Here is a 7,006-nt window from a genome sequence, read left to right on the forward strand (position 1 = left end):
TGTTTGTTTTTCTGTTTGTTGTGCCTAAAATTTTAATGTATTCTACCCATTCTAATTCGTTATTTTCTTGTTGTTTTTTTATTTTTTGTTGTGTTAGTTGTATTCCCTATCTTCATTATTTTTGATTTTTTTAATATTGATTTTTGTCCCGCTTCCCTCTCCGAAATGTTTAAATTTTTCTAGTATTCTTTGAATGCTTTTCCTATCCCTTGGAAAGAAATTTGTGTCATCTGCATAGGCTATCACTTTTTTGTTTGAACTACGAGGTAGTTTTGTACCTGTGATCAAGGGGTCTTTCCATACACTTTCTAAAACATTTTCTAAACAGAGTGTATACAGTGTGGCCGAGAGGGGGCAGCCTTGACGGACGGACCTGCCTTTTTGAAGGGTGTTGATATGCCTTGGTTTATGATGACACAGCTCTCTGGTTCTCTATAAATAATTTCTACCCAGTTTGTAAAATATTCTCCCATATCATTTTCTACTAGTGTTTTATGTATGTAACTGTGTGTTAGCCTGTCGAATGTCTTTTCCAGGTCAATCGACAGGATGTGTGTTGTCGTGTCTGTTTGTAGGGTATATTCTATGATGTCTCTTATGTTGTGTGTATTTTGTTCTATGTTTCTGCCTGGTATGGCGCATGTTTGCTCTGGGTGGATTAATGTTGGAAGAAATGGTTTTATTTTTGTAGCAAGTATTTTTGTGAGAATTTTGTAATTTGTATATAATAGTGATATGGGCCTATAGTCTTTCATACTTGTGCTATTTTTATTTGTCTTGGGTATAAGTGTTATGTATGATATGTTTTGAGATCTGCTAAGTCTTTTTTGTTTGTACGCTTCTTCTAACACGGTTTTTAAGGCTGGACCGAGATGGGGGGGGGGGGGGGGGGGGGGGGGGGGGGGGGGGAGAATTGATAAAATTCGACAGTTAGACAGTCGGGACCACGGGTTTTGTTTTTGTTCATGTTAATGATTGTGTTTTTGATGTCTGCTAGAGATATGGGTGTGTTTAATGTGTCTCGTTGTTCTTCTTATAATTTTTTTGCGTGTTTTGAATATTCGTCTTCTATTTTTGTATTTGTTTGTTCGTATTCGTATAGTTTTGTGTAGAATTGTGTGAATGCTTTTTGGATTTCTGTCTCGTCTGTTGTTGTCTTCCCTGACATGTCTATTATTTCTTTGATGATTTTCTTTTGTTTTGTGTTTGCGTTTCTATGTTTTGTATTGATTGTTCGAGTGTGATGTTTGAGTTTGTTCTTAGTTTGCAACTACATCTAATCATCAAATGGCTGAATGAGTCACACTTAGAGGTGTGAAGACCATACGACACAACTACTACTACTACATCTAATTTTACTTCATTGCAGTCTCGTCTGTTCTTTTTCGTCTAGTTTGTCTTGAGTGTCAAGTATTACGTGTCATTGTCTTGAAGTCCAGTTTTTTTCACTTTCTAATATGTATTGTATTGTTTTTCTTTTTGTCTTAATTGTTTTTGTATTATCGTTGCTATTGCTATTGTCACTGTCTTTACTGTCATCTTTAGTGTTTCCCACCATTCTAATATGTCGTTTTCTGGTATAGTGTTAGTGTATTGTTGTAGGATAGAGTTAATGTAACTGGTGTAGTATGTATTTTCTAGTAATTTATTTTTGAATTTCCAATACCCGCTTATGTGTTTCTTTTTCTTTTGTGGCTGTCCAAATTGTGCATACACTGCTTTGTGATCTGTGAATGTTAATGTGTCTCCGATGTGTTCTGTTTGTGTTGGTGTTCTTGTTTTGTGGCTTAGTTTTCTATCTAGTCTTTTCCTACTGTTGTGTCCTGTTGTGAAGTCGTATCTTTTCCCAGGGGTGATAATGTCCTATAGGCGTCTACTAAATTAAATCTATTTATTATTTGTCTGATCTTTTCGTTCTGTTTTGCTCTCCATGTCTCGTTTGTCGAGCTGTCATTTGGGTCTATGGTCGCGTTAAAGTCTCCTGCAATTATTAGTTTTGTGTGTTTGTTTATGTCTATCCAGTCTGTCAGAATGTCATAGAAGTTTTCGTCATGGTTATTATTTGCAGGTCCATATATGTTATATAGGTGATATTGTACGTTGTGTTTTTGTATGTCTATCATCCCTAGTCTTCCCGTATGGTCAAATTCGTGGTGATGTATTGTCCATTTATCGCTAATGTTAAGTATGGCTACTCCGCCTGATCGTCGTTTCTGTTTGTCTATCGTCCAGAATATTTTCTTAACATGTGGGTATAGTTTGGTTTCTATTTGTTTTTGTGTATATTTGTCGTGTACGTTTGTTTCTTGTAATAGTATGAAATCAAGTGGTTTGATTTTTGTTTGTGTGATGATGTTGACGATGTTATTTGTTTTGTTTCTCAGTCCTCTTATATTTAATGTCAGTATAGCTAAATCTTTATTTGTATGTATGTGTGTTGTCGTTTGATTGTCGTCACTCGTTCCCTTGTGTGTGTGTGTGTTTTTGAAGTTCTGTCTGTTTGTTTATCATTGGTCGTCTGTGTCTTGTCTGGGGTTCTAGTGTGTATTGTGGATGTGGGTGAATGTGCTGTTGTAGTGTTTGTTTTCATGTTATGTCGCTTGCTAGTCAGTGGATTTGTGTTGGTGTGTGTGTGTGTGTGTGTGTGTATGTATGTGTGTGTGTCATGGTGGTGATGTTAGTCTGTTTTCGTGTATGCTGTATATGTATGTTATAGTGTTGTTGTCTAATGAGGTATACTGTGTGATTATTTTGTTGAATACTTGTGTTCTTATGGTTTTGTTGCATTGTGCAGGGTTGCCAGATTATTTTCAGACATTCTGCCAACTGGATTTAAAAAATCTGCCAAATACCACAAAAATCTGCTAAACCGTACTATTTATAGTACCTTCTTTGAAAACTCATCAGTTTTGTTAAACAAAAAATTCTCAAGGCCGATGTCATACATTTTTTTTTCATTTCCCAAGTTTAAAAAAATCACTAATACATAAAAATTGCCATAGAAAACATGGAGTAGACCCATACATTCATTCCCAGGCCTCGGAAAATAAAATCTGCCAAATATCTGCCAAACTGCCAAATCGATTTTTCTCTGCCAGACGACTTCAAATTCTGCCAAAAAAAGGACATTTGGCAGAAAATCTGCCAAATTGGCAACCCTGGCCTTGTGGTGTGGTGGCCGACCTTCAAGTGGCCGACGCTGTAACTTTTTTCCCCTCCTCTAGTGGAGAGGATTTTCTCTTTCTATCCAAAGAGGATGTCCTTTTTAGATATGTTGGTTGTGGTGGAGGTAAAAGTGATATGGAATGTCGTCTTGTAGTTGTTGCTGAAGATTTTGTTAATGCAGTTTTGTATGTTTTTCCTGGGGGTGTTCTTGGTATGATTAGTTTGCTAGTGAAGGGATCTGGTGATGTCGTGGCTTTGCTGTGTATCTCTTTTAATACTATGGGTGATCTAGGGGTGTTGTAGAGTTGCTGAAATGTGAGGGGTGGGGGTGACGGGGGTAAGGGTTTAGGTGGGAGGGGGGGGGGAAGGAGGTGGCGTGTGGGTCGTGTGAGACGGGAGGGGAGGGGTGGAGGGTGTGGTAGGTGAGGCTGGTGGGAATGGGATGGGGGTTGGTGTAGTAGGGGCTCTCGAAGAAGTTGGAATTGTCGGAGTTGGAGGATGAGGCATAGGCGCTGTAGATGTGGATGAAGGTGAGGCAGGACATTCCAGAAAGATGGCTTTGGGGAGGTTGACAATCGTGGGCTTTTTCCTTTCATTGTTATGTTTATTTTGTTTTTTTCGTCGTTTTCACAGTCTGCCAACTTTCCCTGTCAGGAGATGGAGAAGTTGTAGGAGGAATTGAAGGAGTTGGAGAAGGAAAAGTCTGAGAAGGGGAGAGGGGAGAAGACGGCGAAGGAGGGTTGGTAGGTGGTGGTGCCGGCCGCGTTGGATGTTGGAGTGCCCTATTACTATGGAGCCCATGAGGATTCCTTCGTGGGCACCGGAAGAACGGGTGTCCCTCCATCCAACAGGTGGGACACGCAGGGACTCTGCCAGGGAGAAGAACTCCTATTTTGTGGAGCTTGCCCTCAACCACCTCAATCACATGGAAGTAACATGGAAGGTTAACGACCCCTTGAGAGTTCATCCACTGATAAACTTCTTTTGTTGTGGCTAAATATTAACTAGCGCTGGTTCCACGCTGTGTAGTAAACACGTGTTCTGATTGGTCGGTAACAAAGCGATCTCATTGGGAGGGGGGAAAGGCGTTATTTATAAGTTAAGACTACGAGATGACGATTGTCAGGTATCAAGCATCGGTACCAACTGCCTATTATTGTTATAAAGATGTCGCTAAAAAGGGGTTTTACTAAAATTTCTGTCGCTATTTGTTTTTTTTAATGACTATTAATATATAGCAAAAATGAAATCGGGACCAGAGGTCAATATCGCTATCCAGGGGTTGTTGTTATTCAGGGGTGTCGTTATCCATAGGTTTCACTGTACTTGAGGAGGGGAGAGGACAGGGGGCGGCAGGGGAATAAAAAAAATAATGAAATCAATCTCACTTTTACCTTATCTATAATTTGCAGAGTATAAGTCTCCAAAGATGCCAGGTGATTTTCATTGCTTCCCTGGAACAAAACCCAGTGACATCCAGGTCCCCTACCGCCTTGCTTAATTGCCTTGAGAGAGAGAGAGAGAGAGAGAGAGAGAGAGAGAGAGAGAGAGAGAGGGCGAGGAGTGTGAGGGAGAAAGAGCAGAAAGAGGAAAGTGAGATAGAGAGAGAGAGGAGATATGCAGAGAGAGAAAGAGACACAGAGAAAGAGAGAGAAGAGAGATAGAGAAACAGAGAGGGAGAGAGGAGAGAAAGAGAGACAAAGAGAGAGAGAGAGAGTTAGAGACAGAGAGAGAGAGAGGAGAGATAGAGATAGTGGGGGGGGGGGAGTAGGAAAGGCAGTGGCTATAGTAATAATATAATGAAAAGAGAATGAGAGAGAGGAGAGATAGACACACACACACACACACACACACACACACACACAGAGAGAGAGAGGAGAGAGATAGAGAGAGACGAAGAGAGAGATAGAGAGGGAGAGGAGAGATAGAGAGAGAGAGAGAGTGTGGGGGGGGGGGGGGGGGAAAGCCAGTGGCTATAGTATAATACTATACAAATTACTGAATAAATATTTCGTACTTTATTATTTAATAAAGCAGTAATCGAAAGTGTTTTGTCATTTTGTATAACAGGTTGGGGAGGCAATTGCTTAGCAGTGGAAAGCAACAAAATAAATTCAAACATTAAAAAATCATTAAATACTAAATAAATGATGTTGACGATGTAGATCTTTTATACGAGAAATTTTGTATTAGTAAACTAATTAAAATATTAAATGACCAGCATCATCCACTAAGACCATCAATTATTATGTCAGCTAGGAGGGGTCTCCCTTTCTCTATTTCAACAAATACAGAGAGACACCGAAAATCTTATCTGCCGTCCAGTATTAGGTTTTATAACAATAAGCAATTATGATTTTATATACTTATTTCGCTTTTTACTTCCAAATAATGTAAATATTATTTTATTTATTTGCAATCTTTCCAATTTTCAATTTATAGTGACAGTTTTAACTATTTTATAGTGTTGAAATTATTCATATCAAGCGCGGCTCTGGTTGTGGAACCGCTCCTTGTTTATATATACATCGTATTTCCATTATCGTTTTATCTTATAGTGTAAATTATAACAGGTCTGTAAAATAATCCTTTTTGGGATGCACTAAAGTTTCATTATTGTTATTAATATTATTATTGTTATTATTATTATATTATTATTATTATTATTATTATTATTATTATTATTATTATTATTATTATTATTATTATTATTATTATTATTTTATTATTATTATTATTATTATTATTATTATTATTATTATTATTTATTATTATTATTATATTATTATTATTATTATTATTATTATTATTATTATTATTATTATTATTATTATTATTATTATTATATTATTATTATTATTATTATATTATTATTATTATTATTATTATTATTATTATTATTATTATTATTATTATTATTATTATTATTATTATTATTATTATTATTATTATTATTATTATTATTATTTATTATTATTATTATTATTATTATTATTATTATTATTATTATTATTATTATTATTATTATTATTATTACTTGCTAATTCCACCCCCTGTTTAATATAAAACAAATAAACGATCTCCACTTGTCTGTGTCACTCACCAGTGAATACAGAGATCACCCCCCCCACCGCCCCCTGGAATCATTCCAACTTCTGATCTCCTCCTCCACTACGTGTGTTGTCCCTTAAAGGACAGATTGGGCAGTAGGGACTGGTTTAAGATGAAAATCTGACAAGATGTGTAAGAAGTAGTAAATAAAATAAGTAAAATAAAAGTCCCTTTATTCATCCCAAAGGTTCTATTCAGCCTCAAATTGAGCTAGAGTTAGGTGATGTGCTCAAGGACACTCGGCACAGCGGCGTGTGATCAAACTCAGTACCTTTCGGGTTCGAAGCAAAGACCGCACCGTAAGTCACGTTGGCCCCTGTATGTAGGTCCATACAAAGCAGAAATAAAAATAAGAATCCGTTCCCACGTCGAGGCTGGCTGATTAATTTTATTTGGAAAATGTTTTCTTAACGAACTGTGATATTTTGTAAATTTACATATTTGTGTTTGTTTTATTTGTCTCCTGACGAAGGCCAATGGCCGAAACGTTTTCTGGTATTCCCTTATATATGAGCCACATCTACTCACTTTATTTTTTCTCCACTTTTCTTTCTACGTTGTCTGTCACTGTTTTACAAACACCTTTCCAAATTCGTATCTTCAGTGTTCATGATGGGACTTTTTAAAAGCGTAAACATTTTACCTAATATTCCTCCTTGACAACTTCAATGTTGTAAATGCCTCTTCCCATTTCATTGATTCTCCAAACGAAATTACATGCCAAATCGTA

This window comes from Berghia stephanieae, chromosome 15 (genome assembly GCF_034508935.2).
Source record: "Berghia stephanieae isolate SIO BIC M18660-M18661 chromosome 15, UCSD_Bste_1.3, whole genome shotgun sequence".
Classification (NCBI taxonomy): domain Eukaryota; kingdom Metazoa; phylum Mollusca; class Gastropoda; order Nudibranchia; family Aeolidiidae; genus Berghia; species Berghia stephanieae.